Genomic DNA, 15,087 nt, shown 5'->3' on the forward strand with positions numbered 1-15,087 from the left:
GAGTATTGTACGTCCCCAAATTACAGCTCAGAACATCAAGCTAAAGCCAGCATTCATCCATATGTTGCAGCAGTCCGCACAATTCAACTGTTTGGCCGATGAGGATCCAAACAGTCACATAGAGAGCTTCCTCGAGGTGTGCGACATGCTGAAGGTAAATGGTGTGATGGATGATGCCATCAAGTTGAGAGCCTTCCCATTTTCCTTAAAGGGGAAAGCAAAGCAGTGGCTACACACATTACCTAGAGCATCAATCACTACATGGGAGGAGATGGTAGAAGCTTTTCTAGCCCGTTATTTCCCTCCCGGAATATCAGCAAAGCTTAGGAATGAGATCTCATCCTTTATGCAGTTGGAATTGGAGTCTCTATTTGAGACATGGGAAAGGTTCAAGGAACTCCTGCGAAAGTGTCCGCAACACGGATTTCCTTAGTGGATGATTGTTCAAACCTTCTACAATGGTTTGAACCCAAGTACAAGGCAACTCTTGGATGTGGCGGCAGGAGGTTCCTTAGGTAGCAAAACCCCCGATTAGGCTCGTCAATTGATTGAGGAAATGGGGTTAAATAGCTACCAGTGGAATGCTAGGGAAAAGAAAAAAGTGGCCGGTCTCCATGAAATTGATGCGGTAACTTCATTGGCGGACCAAGTGGAGAGTTTGAGTAAGAAGCTAGATCTTATAGCTTCAAATAGAGTTACGGCCGTAACCAATTACACCGGTTGTGTTGGAGGACATGCTCCCTCCGATTGCCCAATCGTCATTGGTGATGTTTCTTCAGTTGAGAATGTTGACTTTGTAGGTAATGGAATGAGACCTCAAGGGAATCCATACAGCAACACCTACAATTCAGGTTGGAAGAATCATCCCAACTTTTCATGGAGTAATCAAGGACCACAGAAGACCATGGGGCCATCGGGGTTCCAACAACAACAACAAGCCCCTCAAGTGGAAAAATGCAAATTTCGGGGCTTCAAAACCCGAATGACAGATTTGGAGAAGCACTTGGCTAGATTTGTTCAATCAGCAAACACAAGGTTTGAATCAGTCGAGGCTACACTTCGCAATCACACCACCTCCTTGCACAACCTTGAAAATCAAGTGGGGCAAATTGCGAAGTCTCTCTCCGAAAGGCCACATGGGAGTTTACCAAGAAACACGAAAACCAACCCGAGAGAACATGTGAAGGCGATCGCTTTGAGAAGCGGTCGTGAGGTTAAAGGGAGGCTTCCGAGTGAGAAGCCGAAAGAACACGCACCCGAGGTTGTAGAGGTTAAGAAGGGAGCAAACAAAGAGAAAGAGGTGGTACTCCCACCTTTCAAGCCAAGAATCCCTTATCCCTCTAGATTGAAGAATGACCAAGGGGATGAACAGTATAAGAAGTTCCTGAGTTTGTTCAAGCAACTCCACATCAACATTCCTTTTGTTGAGGCTTTGGCTCAAATACCTAAGTATGCGAAGTTCCTGAAAGACCTATTGACCAACAAGAGGAAATTGGAGGAGAGTGCTTGAGTCTTGCTTGATGCTTCATGCTCGGCGGTGTTGTAAAAGAACATGCCGAACAACAAGAAGGACCCGGGAAGCTTCATTATTCCGTGTAACATCGTCAATTTAGGTAAGGAAATGGCATTGGCGGATTCAGGGGCAAGTATCAACGTCATGCCATATACTTTCTTCCAAAAAGCTAGGCTTGGGTGAGCCTAGGCCTACTCGGATGACTTTACAATTGGCGGACCCGAGCGAGTACGATATCCGAGGGCATCATTGAAGATGTGCTTGTCAAGGTGGACAAGTACATTTTTCGAGTTAATTTTTGTAGTGCTAGATGTCGATGAGGATGCGAGATGTACCCTTGATACTTGGGAGACCGTTCTTGCGGACTTCCAAAGCATTGATTGACATGGACGGCGGAGAGCTCACATTAAGAGTCGGAGACGATAAGCTCATTTACCGCCTTGCTGAAGCCATGCGGCATTCTCTCGATTTTGATGACACTTTGTATTTTCTAGACATAACTGATGAGATTGTTGATGAATATATACAGGAAATGTTCAACCCGGATCCGTATGAAGGTTTGTTCGACCAAGAGGAGAGCAATGAAAAAGTAATGATGCTTGGTTCAAATGGAGAGAAACATCTACCACAGGATCTTAAAGAAGGTGCTCGAAAAATGAAGAGGGCTAGGAGACGCCATCAAAGCGCCCCAAGACTATTGAGACGTACATGAGCCAAGGAAGTTGGACGAGCGATTGCTAGGGTGGTCGAAGCCCGATAATACACCCTCTACCCTCAAGAGACTTTGCTCGTCATGCTTTCAAGTTATGGGTTAAAGGGCAACCTTCATTCATGAACCCCGTGAGGTAAGAAAGATACGTGATAAGTGCTTGTGTGATATGAATGTGAAGCGTTCATTCCTTATGTTGAGCATTACTTTTCTCAGGTTTTTACATTAATATGTGTGTTTTTATGTTATTTTTACGCAGGTAGGGTTGTGAGGCCGAGTATGAAGGAAATAGGCCAATGTGGATCATAATGCACTTATTTTTGGAGGAGATCTTGCTAAAGTTCAAAGCGTGAAGACATAGGGACAGGTGTGAGATGCTAGAGTGTGTGCCAACCTCCTCGCATTCGAGTGAGCACATCCATTTGGAGGGCACAAAAGGCGGTCACACTTGAGCATTCCGACCCTATGCATATAAGAACAAGAACCCCACCAACATGTATATTATTGAAGAAGCAAGTGATTCAAGACGTGAACGTGTGCCCGTTTGCGTTACCACGATTAAAGTATGGAATTGGGAAGTTATTCAGGTCGAAGACTGTAGCAGAGCACTGCAGCAACACTGTAGCAATTATTGTAGCAGCACTGTTCACAGCCGGCAGAGAAATCAAAGAAACAGAGAATCCACACGGGCGTGTCAAAATTATCCACGCCCGTGTGGAAATTCACTACGGGCGATGTATCGATCACGCCGGTGGAGTTGCCCGATTCGAGCCCTATTTAAAAGGCTGATTCGACCCGATTTTTGGTATTCTTTTTCTCCATCTTTTTCCCCAACTTGCAGAGGGCTTGACTAGGGGTTTGAGGGGTATTGGCCAAGGTTTTGGAGAGGTTCTATGGCTCCAATATCATGATTCCATTAGGAAGAAGGTTGGTAGGGGAGCTTCGATCGAGGCGTATCCTATACTGGATGAAGGAATCTTTGGACGACGAGTAGAGGACTTTCCACAAGACCATTGACACGACCATCGAGAGGGTTTCTTTATGGATTCATTGCTTTTAAATTCAATTTCTTTGATTGTACTTAGCTCCATGGAGAGCTAAAACCCTAGTGGGTACTTGGGTGATTGTGAACCCTAGGATGTATTCGTTTCTTTGAACTTCTTTATTATGCTTTCAATAAATTGATGTTTATTGTGAGTTCCAACCTTAAATGCTTGATTGTATGAACATTTCCCCTAGAGTGACACTATGGTTGAGAGTTCTTGTTGGTAACCTTGTGAGTGAGTGACACACCACGAGCGTTAGACAAAGCTAGGTTGGAGAGGGTTGAGAGGGTGAGTTGAGAGGTACAGGAGCGTCCCCTTTCCCCTCTGACGTGATAAATTCTACCTCCGTTCCTTGAGTTCTTTGTGGCCATAATAGAGTGATTGTTCTAAGGGATGAACCTCCGCTGGGGCCTAGTTACACGTGCAATGGAGTGAAGCGTTGAGGTGATCTTAGTATCTAGGGCTTAATTGTGGCTAGGGACCTTCCGCCTGGACCAAAGGGTTAGGTCTAAAACTAGGAAGAGATTTATCACTTGGAATCCCTAGAGCTCATTGCAACTCTATGCGAGTGCGAGGTGTTGAGATTGTTCGATTTCTCCTCCGGGACATGTGTAGAGTTAGGCATAGTTGACCTTAGATTTGGGACTATGTATGTAAGGATTTCCACAACTCACAATTGCATTGATTAGGAAGCATAATAGAGAGTTCTTGCACTTGAAGCGATTATCCTAGGTGAAGCATCATCCGAGTACCCTATCTTTATCGATTGCCTTGCCTCCTCCTTACTTTTGCTCTCTTACTTGTTGCTTTTAATTTCTGAGAATTGAATCATTACCACACTTATCATTGTTGATACTGCATATAGCTAAGAATCGAATTAAGTATCTTTACTCCCTACTCCCTGTGGATTCGACCCCACTCATACGGGATTATTACTTTGACAAACCCGTGCACTTGCGGGATATAAGGAAGGGGATCTTGTCAGCCTACATATAGGAAGAGGATTTATCACTTGGAATCTCTAGAACTCATTGCAATTCTATAGGATTGAGAGATTATTCAATTTCTCCTCCGGGACATGTATAGGTTTGGCATGGTTGACCTAAGATTTGGGACCATGTATTAAAAGATCTCCACGACTCATTAATGCATTAGTTAGGAAGCATAATAGAGGGTTTTTGTACTTGAAATGGCTGTCTTAGGCGGATCAATATCTGAGTACCGCATTTATATTGATTGCCTTACCTCTCCTTTACTTGTGCTCTCTCTTTTGTCCCTTTTCCTTTTGTTTGCATAACATCTTGTTACACAAATCACTATTCAAATTCTGCTTAGTTAAGAAAGAATTTAGGTATTTTTATTCCCTACTCCCTGTGGATACGATACCCACTCACCTGGGATTTTATTACTTCAATAAACCCGTGCACTTGACGGACATACGCAAGGGGCGTTATCAAGTTTTTGGCGCTATTGCCGGGGACAGGCGTTTAGAGATACTTTGCACTTTGTTTTCTTAGCTATTCATTTATTCATTCTATTTCACATCTTCTTTTTTATCATCATTACGATTTGTTTTTCTTTTTGTGCGAGTTCGGGTTCATAACCCGAGGGACCTCCTCAATATTTATTGATGGATATCCCGAGCTCGAACGTACACTTAGAAGAAAGGGAAAGAACACAGTGCAAGAATAGTCTAATCTAGGCGATTTGGAAGTTGAAGAGGGTACGATAATATGGCTGAACAAAATAAGCAGCAGAGGACATTGTCCGATTATGCGAGACCTTGATGTGGGGACACAATCGAGTATTGTGCATTCCCCGATTACTGACTAGGAACTTAGTGAGCGAGGCATTCATCCACATGTTGCAACAATCCGCACAGTTCAATTGTTTGGCCGATGTGGATCCAAACCGTCATATAGAGAACTTTTACTGTAGCAGTCATGTAGCAAAAGTACTGATTCCGCGGCCGCATGGAAATTCCTAGCTGCCGCAGCGGGCGTGGAAAAATCCACGCAGGCGCGTGAGGGCACGTAACGAGCGCGATCTAAGGCCTATAAATAGCCATTTTTGCCCTATTCTTTTCCCGATCTTTTTTGTGGATCTTGAGGGGTGAGATGGCTAGGGGTTTAGAAGAGGAGGTCTTTGCTGGCTTTGGAGGTGATTGATCACCAGCTTTTGATCGATTCCTCCTCTGTTATAGCATCAAAGGAAGCCACCGGTGAACCCTAGCCGTGAGTGGGTCCTTCAAGGCGTCGAAGCTCTCCATCAAGGCCATCGGTTCATATATAAGGGGTTTATTTCTATGGTTTTAATGTACTTTCATTCATTGATGGTGTGTTTTTGTATGTTTGCTCCATGGAAAGCAAAAACCCTATAGGGTATTTGGGCTTGTGAACCCTAGGATTCTCATCTTTTGTGGATTTGCTTAGTGTTTCTATTTGCTTAGTGTTTAATTAAACCTTGTAGTTGATTAGATTTGCATGATTTGTTACTTTGATGTGAGAGAGGTCTCCATTAGAGTTAGAACTTCAAGGTTAAAGAGGGTTGAGAGGGTGAGTCATGAGATAGTGGAGTGTCCCCTCTCCCTTCCGATTGAGTGTATTCTATCTCCGTTCCCTAAGCTCTATGCAACCATATTTGGTGTGAGGCGTGAGATTGAGAGATTTCTCCACCGAGGACCTTGTGCAGGGGTTAGGATCCTTCGCGGGGAATTAGGGTTGGATCAATCTTTAGGAATCGGATACACCTCTTGGAATTCCTAGAGTTCTTTCTGGAGTCATATGTGGTGTGAGGTGTTGAGATTGAGCGATTTCTCCACCGGGACCTCATAGGGGACTAGTATCGGTGATCGGGAGGCCGGATCCAATTATATTTGGATTTCCATGACTTAACTTACTCATCATAGAAACACTTTGCTTATTCGGTACCTAAAACCTGAATCCTAGGGGGAGCATTGTCCGAATACCCCACTTTTACTGATTGAGATCTCCATCCATTTAACCCTTGCATATTCATCTCTGGTATTCATTTCTTCACACATAAGATCACCACACCTTTCCATTTATCATTAGGTTAGAAAGCGGAGAAGAAGTTAGTACTAGTAGCCCCTACATTCCTGTGGATTCGACTACCCACTCACGGGGGTAATTATTACTCGACACCCGTGCACTGCGGGTTTACACGCATATTTGGGCGTGTCGAGCCTTCCCATTTTCCTTAATGGGGAAGGCAAAGCAGTGGCTACACTCATTACCTAGAGCATCAATTACCACAAGGGAGGAGATGGTAGAAGCTTTTCTTACCCGTTATTTCCCTCCTAAAAAATCTGCAAAGCTTAGGAATGAGATCTCATCCTTTGTACATTCAGAATTGGAGTCTCTATTTGAGACGTGTGAAAGGTTCACGGAGCTCTTGAGAAAGTACCCGCAACACGGATTCCCAGAGTGGATGATTGTTTAGACTTTTTACAATGGGTTGAATCTGAGCATAAGGCAAGTCTTGGATGCAGAAGCAGGAGGTACCTTAGGTAGTAAGACCCTGGGTAAGGCTCGTCAACTAATTAAAGAAATGGGGTTAAATGGCTACCAATGGAATGCTAGGGAGAAGAAAAAGGTGGCCGGGCTTCATGAGATAGATCACGATAACTTCATTGGCGGCTCAAGTGGAATCATTGAATAAGAAGTTAGATGTTCTAACTTCAAATAGAGTGTGACCATGACTACTTGCAGAGTGTGGTAGAGGACATGCTCCCTCGATTGCCCGATCTCTATTGGTGATGCATCTTTGGTTAAGAATGTTGATTTTTGTGGGTAATGTGATGAGGAATCAATGGAATCCATATAGTAACACCTATAATCCGGGTTGGATGAATCTTCCCAACTTCTCGTTGAGTAACCAAGTCCCACAAAAGGCCATGGGGCCACCGGGTTTCCAACAACAACAAGCCCCAAACATGGAGAACCGAGTTTCCGATTTGGACACCCCAGTGACCGATTTGGAGAAGGCCTTGACTAGATTCGTGCAATCATCTGATACAAGGTTTCAATCAATTGAGGCTACACTTCACAACCATACCGCTTCTTTGCACAACCTTGAGAATCAAGTGGGGCAAATTGCGAAGTCTCTATTAGAGAGGTCACAAGGAAGCTTGCCAAGCAATACCAAGACAAATCCTAGAGAACATGTTAAGGTGTTCAGTTTGAGAAGTGGTCATGAGGTTGAAGGTAGGTTTCCGAGTGAGAAGCCCAATGAAAACGCACCCGAGGTCATAGAGGTTAAAGAGGGAGCAAGAAAAGAGAAGGAAGTGGCACGACCACCTTTCAAGCTAAGAATCCCTTATCCATCTAGATTAAAGAATGACCAAGGGCATGAACAATACAAGAAGTTCCTAAGTTTGTTCAAGCAACTCCACATCAACATTCCTTTTGTTGAGGCATTGTCTAAAATGCCTAAGTATGCAAAATTCTTCAAGGACTTGTTGACTAACAAGAGGAAGTTAGAGGAGAGTGCTGCAGTGATCTTAAATGCCTCTTGCTCGGCGGTCTTGCAAAAAGAACATTCAAACAAGAAGAAAGACCCAAGAAGCTTCATTATTCCGTGTAACATTGGCAATTTGGGTGAAGACATGGCATTTAGCGGACTTAGGGGAACGATATCAACGTCATGCCATACACCTTCTTTCAGAAGCTAGGCTTGGGTGAGCCTAAACCCACTCGGATGACTTTGCAATTGACGGATCGAATAGTGAGACATCCGAGGGGTATCATCGAAGATGTGCTGTCAAGGAGGACAAGTACATATTTCCTGTAGATTTTGAGTGTTGGAGATGACATGCTCACAATCCACCTTGCTAAAGCCATGCGACATTCTCTTGATTTCGATGATACTTTGTATTTTCTAGACACTACTGATGACATTGTTAATGAATATATGCAGAAAATATTCAATCAGGACCCGTACGAGGGTTTGTTTGACCAAGAGAAGGAAAATAAAGAAGTAATGATGCTTAGTTCGACTGAAGAAGTGCTATCTACTCTGAGGATCTTGAAGAAGATGCTCCAAAAGATGAAGAGGGGCGAGGGGATGCCACCAGAAATGCTTTAAGGCTGTTTGAGATGGGCATGAACAGAACAAATTGGATGTACCATTGCTAGGTGGTCCTAAGCCCGACAACTCCCCCTCTACCTTCAAGAGACTCTGTTCATCAAACTTTCAACCTATGGGTAAGAGGGCAACATTCCTCTATGAGCCCTCGTGAGGTAAGGATGAGGTACGTTAAGCTTAGTGGCATAAAACAAGCGCTTCTTGGAAGGCAACCCAAGTGTTTACTATTTTTTCTTAGTTGTTAGTTTAGTTTTTGTATGAATAACTTGTTGAGTGTTGTTGTCTTGATTTTTAGATGCTTTTGCTGTGTATTGTGTTGTGGATTTTAATGTCATCGTGTATTTTCATGAGGATTTGGCGAAGTTTAAGTCGCTTGAGCTTGTTTTTAATGTTTTACGCTGGTGTATTTTGCATAAAAGGTCAGGCTCTGAATGTGTACACATGTTTATGAAAGAGCCCATGGAGATGTATTGAGAGCTCTTCCAAAGAAGGCACAGGGGCGTGGACTCACCCTTATGAGCGACCTTGTGATTTTCGCACGCTCGTATGTAACTTCAGCACTGACGTGTGTTTTCTTGCAGGGACTTGGCAAATTATACCGAGAGCACACAGGGGCGTTGACTCACCCCTGTGAGCTACCCTGTGAAAAACGCACGATCGTGGTAATTTTTAGCACGCCCGTGTGGATCTCTGTAGATGAGCTTTCTCCATCCTGAGAAGACACAGGGGCGTGCGGCTTCCCCTGTGAGTTGGGCCTGTGAATGTCCACGCCCGTGTGGTATTTCCGCATGGGCATGCGAAACACTTAACGATTCTTCTCAGTTGGACAGAGAAGTCACAGGGGCGTGCGGCTGCCCCTGTGGGTCGGGCGGACGGGCGTGGGTATTTTCTCGCACGCCTGTGCGGATGCATTCAGAGGCAGTGAGGGGTTTCCCAAGAGCACACAGTCGTATGCATCAGCCCTTGTGAAGCTCTCTTGTGGAGGCGCACTGGCGTGGCTAATTTCTGCATGCCCGTAGGGATGTACAGAACGCCATAAGGCGCTAGTCCTTTTAAAAAGATCATAGTGTCTTCTCATTTTCACACTTCCCATTTGTCTGCAAGCACACTCACACTTTCTCCCGATTTCGTATTGCCAATTTGGAGGGAGTTTTACTTGGTGTTTCGGCCAATTCAAAGTTTTTCATCTCAACTCATCGGTAAACCCTTATCTTTGTTTTTCTTCTGAAATTCTTGACTTTAATTGATGAAACCTTTCAATTATGTTTCATTTCTATAATTAGATTGATTATACATATTTAGAACGAAGTTAGAAAGAATTTAAAAGTGTATTGTTGGATTTTTGTGGCGCGGCCATGCGTTTGTTCACGCCCTGTGGATCCACACGGGCGTGCAGAAACTCCACACGATCATGGAAATTTCTGTAGCATTACTCAATTAAATTGTTTAATCGAGTTTCTTTCGAATTTTGCAGGTTATGGCACCTTGGTCAAAGAAGCAAGCTGATAAACGGCCCGTGAGCCATCTCCCGAGCCCGAGAGCATGAGTTTTACAATTCCCGAGCATCATGTGAGATTTGAGCGGCTGACAAGTCACAGATTTGGTCAGACTAGATTTCCCGATGTGAGCACACTTAGGGAGATTCAGTCGGTAGAGGGTATGGCAGATAAGATCGTGGACATGCTTGCAGTTGGCAGCTGGGACCGTTTACTATCGATCAGAGATGCTGCCATCCGTGCACTACCACTCAAGGTGCTAGCCTCATTCGAGTTCGATCACTCGTACTCCAGTTTCGACAGCGTCAGTGCAATTTACTTCAGAGCCCTCAGACAGCGTCATAGCTTGAGCATGACTCAGTTTGCGATCTTGATTGAGTTATATGATGCGGCTTATACAGAGATAGAGGAGTATGAGGAGCTGTCCACAAATTATCATGGGAGTTTGACTACACAGCGTGCGTACACTGGATTGTGTGGACATGGGCAATATGCGCCTGGGGTTTCAAAGGTCACTTGCCTCTTCGAGTATATTCGACATCAGGGGCAGTATGCCAGACTTCGAGTGATTTTCTATAGCCTCTATATCATGAGACTAGTCATCAGTATGGGTTTAATCGACGCGAACAGAGGGGCTAAGAAGGTTACTATACCTGCTCCCCTTGGTATAGAGACACTGAGGTTGATGGGGATTATACAGAGAGTTCTGTCATGAGTATATGCTCTGATTATTCCTGCCCCGAATATAGCTAAGGTTGAGGGAGACAATGCCGGGGCTTCTCAGCCTGCTTCCGAGCCTCAGCCAACGCCGATGGAGACCGACGCATCTCCTGTAGTAGAGGACACAACCCAAGTACGCATGTTTTCACCATCTCGAGCCCATGATCATTTTGAGAGGCTCGAGAGTGCTGTGAGGGTGGTACAGACCTAGATTGCTGAGGTACGAGGAGAGATAAAGGAGGTTTGTGCGACGCAGGCCACGGAGTTAACAGAATTCATGGCGCGTTTCGATATTCTACAGCAGATCCTCCAGAGAGACATTGCCTCACCATTTATGCTGTGACCCCGCACCTCTCAGGCACCTCCTGCATCATCCTCACGAGATCCACCAGTGCCGTTCGACTATCCAGCAGAGGAGCCAGAGCGCAGTACCGACACTTGAATTTATTCTCATTTCTTTATTTGCATTTCCTTCTGGATTTGTATACTCAGAATGGATTTTCCTTCTGAGGTTATTTTCATTTTATTGTCTCGAGTTGTATTCATTTCTCTATCTTTTATTTACTCAAGCTATTTTTGTTTGATTGAGCTTTATTGAGCCCCCTCGTGTATGCGTGCAGATGGTCTTATCATCATGGGAATTGAGAACTTATCATAGACACGACCAAGGTGCTTCGGCATTTGGTCGTGTATGCTTCACAACCCGTTGGAACACCACTCCCAACAAATTAGCTCCATCAAATTCAATACTAAGAGTCAGGGGAGTATTGTTTTGATTACTTCTCCCGCATTTATTCTTGACTTATATACATCATAAGTGACCTTGCATGTGCACATTAGGGATAATGTACAACTTAAGTGTTGTGGGGAGTTTCATAGTGCGCATATCTTTTATATTAGTCTTAATTGTTATACATGCTCACATAGCAAATGGTGGTTCACCTTAGTTGTAATGATTGTATTCTTGAGTATAGGAAAATTTTGAACATTGAATGTTCTCATGCTCTAGTTCTTGCTTGAATTTTTAGGAATTTTTGCCCGATCAACACTTGTGCACTACTCACTCTTTAAACTCTTTTGGAAACTCAAGTTTTATGTTAAAGGGACTAGTTTTAGTTTTGTTTCTTATGTTATTTTGCTGAAAAAAATGGAAAAATGAAAAGAAAGAACAAAATAGTTTTGTTGTTTAGTAGTGCTCGTTGGGTGGAAAGAGCTACCACCAATAATGTATGAAGCTACTCTTATATGTCGGATACTAGTTATGCCCTAATGAGAGAAAGAGCTATCTCATGGAATGTGTGAAAGCTACCATCCTGGTACAAAGACTACCACCTCGAAAGTGTGAAAGCCACCTTAGCAGCCGCTTTGGAAAGGGCTACCTTAGAGGATGTGTGAAGCTACTACCCTTTTTGAATTTTTGTTACCTTTTGTAGATAAATAAGTCCCTTATACGTAGACTTAAGGAGTATACTTTGGGTTGACTTGAGTGAGTTCACACACTTGCACGATTTCGGGTTTGTTGTCCTTTTTGATTCAAGTTTTTAGCTAGAGCATTGATTTTTCGCATTTAGTGTTGAAATTTCCCTTACTTGTAGAATACTTTCTTTGCATGCTTTGGTGAACCTAAGGCTAAGCACTTCCAATATTTCCTTCATCTATGCATATAATGATTTAATTTTTGCTTGAGGACAAGCAAAAGCTTAAGTGTGGGAGAGTGCCTAAGCACCTTAGCCGTGTCCATGACAAGCTCTCAATTCCCATACTTACAAGACCATCTGCACACATTCACGAGGGGGTTCAGTGAAGCTCAATAAAACAAAAACAACTTGAGTATATAAAAGATAAGGCAATGAGTATAACTCGAGACAACAAAATGAAAATAAACTCACAAGGAAAGTCTTTTCTGAGTATAGAAGTCCAAAATAAAATGCAGAAGTAATGAAATGAAAAGCATAGTCAAGTGTCGATATCGCAAGATGTCAGTCCTATTGCCACTGCTCGGTACTCAAAAGGTGCAGGTGGATCAGGTGATGCTGGAGTAGGTGATGGGGGTGCCAGAGATGCCAGGGTTCTCCGAGGTCTCAGAATAAATGATGAGGCAATGTGTTGCTCAAGGATCTCCTACAGCGTATCAAAATGTGCCATAAACTCTGTATATTGTGAGGCCTGTATAGCCCGGACCTCAGGAACCTCTGTCTATAGTACCCCACCACACTCTCGAGCCTCTCAAAGTGATCACAGGCTCGCGATGGTGAAAACATGTGTACTGGGGGTGGGTCCTCTGTCACAGGAGGTGCGTCAGTTTCCATCGATGTCGGCTGAGGCTCGAGAACAAGTTGAGAAGCCTCGGCAATGTCATCATCGCCCTCTGCTACCTCCGGGGTGGGTGTAATCAGAGCATATACTCTTGACTGAACTTTACGTATGATAAGTACTTCTGTAATAAGAATGCGAAGTGTTCTTTCCATATGATGAGTGATAAGTGCTTGTGTGATAAGAATATGAAGTGTTCTTTTCATGTGTTGATCATTACGTTTCATGAGTTTTAACGCTAATATGTGTGTATTTATGTTACTTTCACGCAGGTAGGGTTGTGAGACCGATTATGAGAGAAAGAAGCCAATGTGGATCGTAATGCACCAATTTAGAGGAAATCTCGCTAAGGCTCTGACGCAGCAGGATATAGTTGAGGACTTGTTTAGTCTATGAATACCCAAGTCAACAACGAAATGGAAACCTAAATCTTGTTTAGTCTAAGAATACCCAGGAATTTAGAGGAAGAAACATATCAATTTTATTTCAAATTCAAGCTGCCTTCCTAGCCCGAAGGCTTACAAATAAATAGACTAACAAGAAACACTCAAATTGAAATAAATAAAAAATTTTCCAAAAATAGAAAATTCGCGATTGACACCATAGAATAAAAATTAAAAAACAAACATAGAGAATGCCAAAAATGGCGTCTCAATCAGAGATCTTCAGCCCAAGATATCGATAGAGGAAATCTTTCCATAAACCGCAAAATTGTTGTTTTCGAGGCCCAGATGATGGGATTTGGGCGAAAAAGTGTGTGACTCACGAGTTTGTACAGTAAAGAAGTGACCTTTGCTTGTTCACCTATTTACCATCTAATGGGGTCCTCTGATCACCAAAATTACCTCTTTAGGAAAATTATGAAAATGACCCCGCCTAGGTCATCGCATCCCACTTGTCCAGGTAGGCGCAAGCTAGCCCATCAATCAGGTCCACATTAGGTTCAAACGCGAAGACATAGGTCGGGTTCAAGATGCGGGAATGTGTGCCAATCTCCTCATATTCGAGTTAGCACAACTATTAGGAGGGGCACAAGGGCAGTCACATTCAAGCATTCTGACTTGTGCATATAGAACAAGATCTCCACCAACAAGTCCGCTACTAAAGAAGCAAAGTGATCCATGATGTAAACGTGTGCCCGTTTGCGTTACCTCGATGAAAGCATGGATTCAGGAGTATTTCGGGCCGGTACTGTAGTAGGTAATGTAGCAAGAATACTGTACCAGCACTATTCACAACCGCCCGAGAAAACAGGAAAGCAGAGAGTCCACACGGGCGTGTGGATGGAAATTCCACACCCTCGTGTGAAAAATCCACAAGGGCGCTCGCATGGGCATGTGGATTCCTGATTCCAGCCCTTTAAAAGCCAATTTTAGCACAATTTCAGCATTCTTTTCTACATCTTTTCCCCAACTTGAGAGAGGATGGCGGCTAGGGTATTGAGAGTTATTGGCTAGGGCTTTGGAGAGGTTCTACAGGTCTGACATCGCGTGCCATTTGGAAGAAGGTTAGTGGGAGAGCTTTCGTAGGCACCGATCCGGCGAGATGTATTCTAGGCCGGACAATGGGACGCTTTTGATGAGTAGAGGGCTTTCCATAAGACCATCGTCACGACTAACGAGGGGGTTTTCTATGGATGCTTTGTTTTTACATTCGATTTCATTGATTGTATCTAGCTCTATGGAGAGCTAAACCCCTAGTGTGTACTTGGGTATTTGTGAACCCTAGGATGTATTCGTTTCATTGAATCTCTATATTATGCTTTCAACTAATTGATGTTTTTTTATGAGTTCCAATCTTGGAGTCTTGATTGTATGAATACTCCCCTAAAGTGACACTAGGGTTGAGAGTTCTTGTTGGTAACTCTTGTGAGTGAGTGTGATTGCTTCCCCGCAAGTGTACGGGATCGCCAAGTAATACCTCGTGTGAAGACACGAGGATCGTATTCCACGGGGCTAAGGATCTCCTATTAATCCTTCTCGAGCTATTATCTAGCGTAAGATCTCAAGTGATGGATTTTTACTCTACTAGATGTAATTAAAGCTAAAACAAGATTATGACAAAATTAGAGAGAACAAGCAATAAGCAAGCAAGAAAATCAATGAGATGCAAAAGCCTATGGATGAGGATCCCCTTGAGTGGTTATCATGCAACATGGATGATGATCTAAAGATGCAAGGGTAA

The 15,087-nt window shown here is 43.6% G+C and overlaps 2 non-coding genes across 2 annotated transcripts; both read right to left on the reverse strand.

Annotated features, from left to right (window-relative positions):
- Window positions 1-319: 319 nt before the first annotated feature.
- Window positions 320-426, reverse strand: LOC120253885. The gene has a single exon (XR_005534453.1). It is a non-coding gene; the product is annotated as a small nucleolar RNA R71 (small nucleolar RNA).
- A 6,175-nt stretch (window positions 427-6,601) lies between these two features.
- LOC120253887 lies at window positions 6,602-6,708 on the reverse strand. Its single transcript, XR_005534455.1, has one exon. It is a non-coding gene; the product is annotated as a small nucleolar RNA R71 (small nucleolar RNA).
- Between the last annotated feature and the right edge of the window lie 8,379 nt (window positions 6,709-15,087).

Source organism: Dioscorea cayenensis, unplaced genomic scaffold, assembly GCF_009730915.1.
Source record: "Dioscorea cayenensis subsp. rotundata cultivar TDr96_F1 unplaced genomic scaffold, TDr96_F1_v2_PseudoChromosome.rev07_lg8_w22 25.fasta BLBR01000236.1, whole genome shotgun sequence".
Lineage (NCBI taxonomy): Eukaryota > Viridiplantae > Streptophyta > Magnoliopsida > Dioscoreales > Dioscoreaceae > Dioscorea > Dioscorea cayenensis.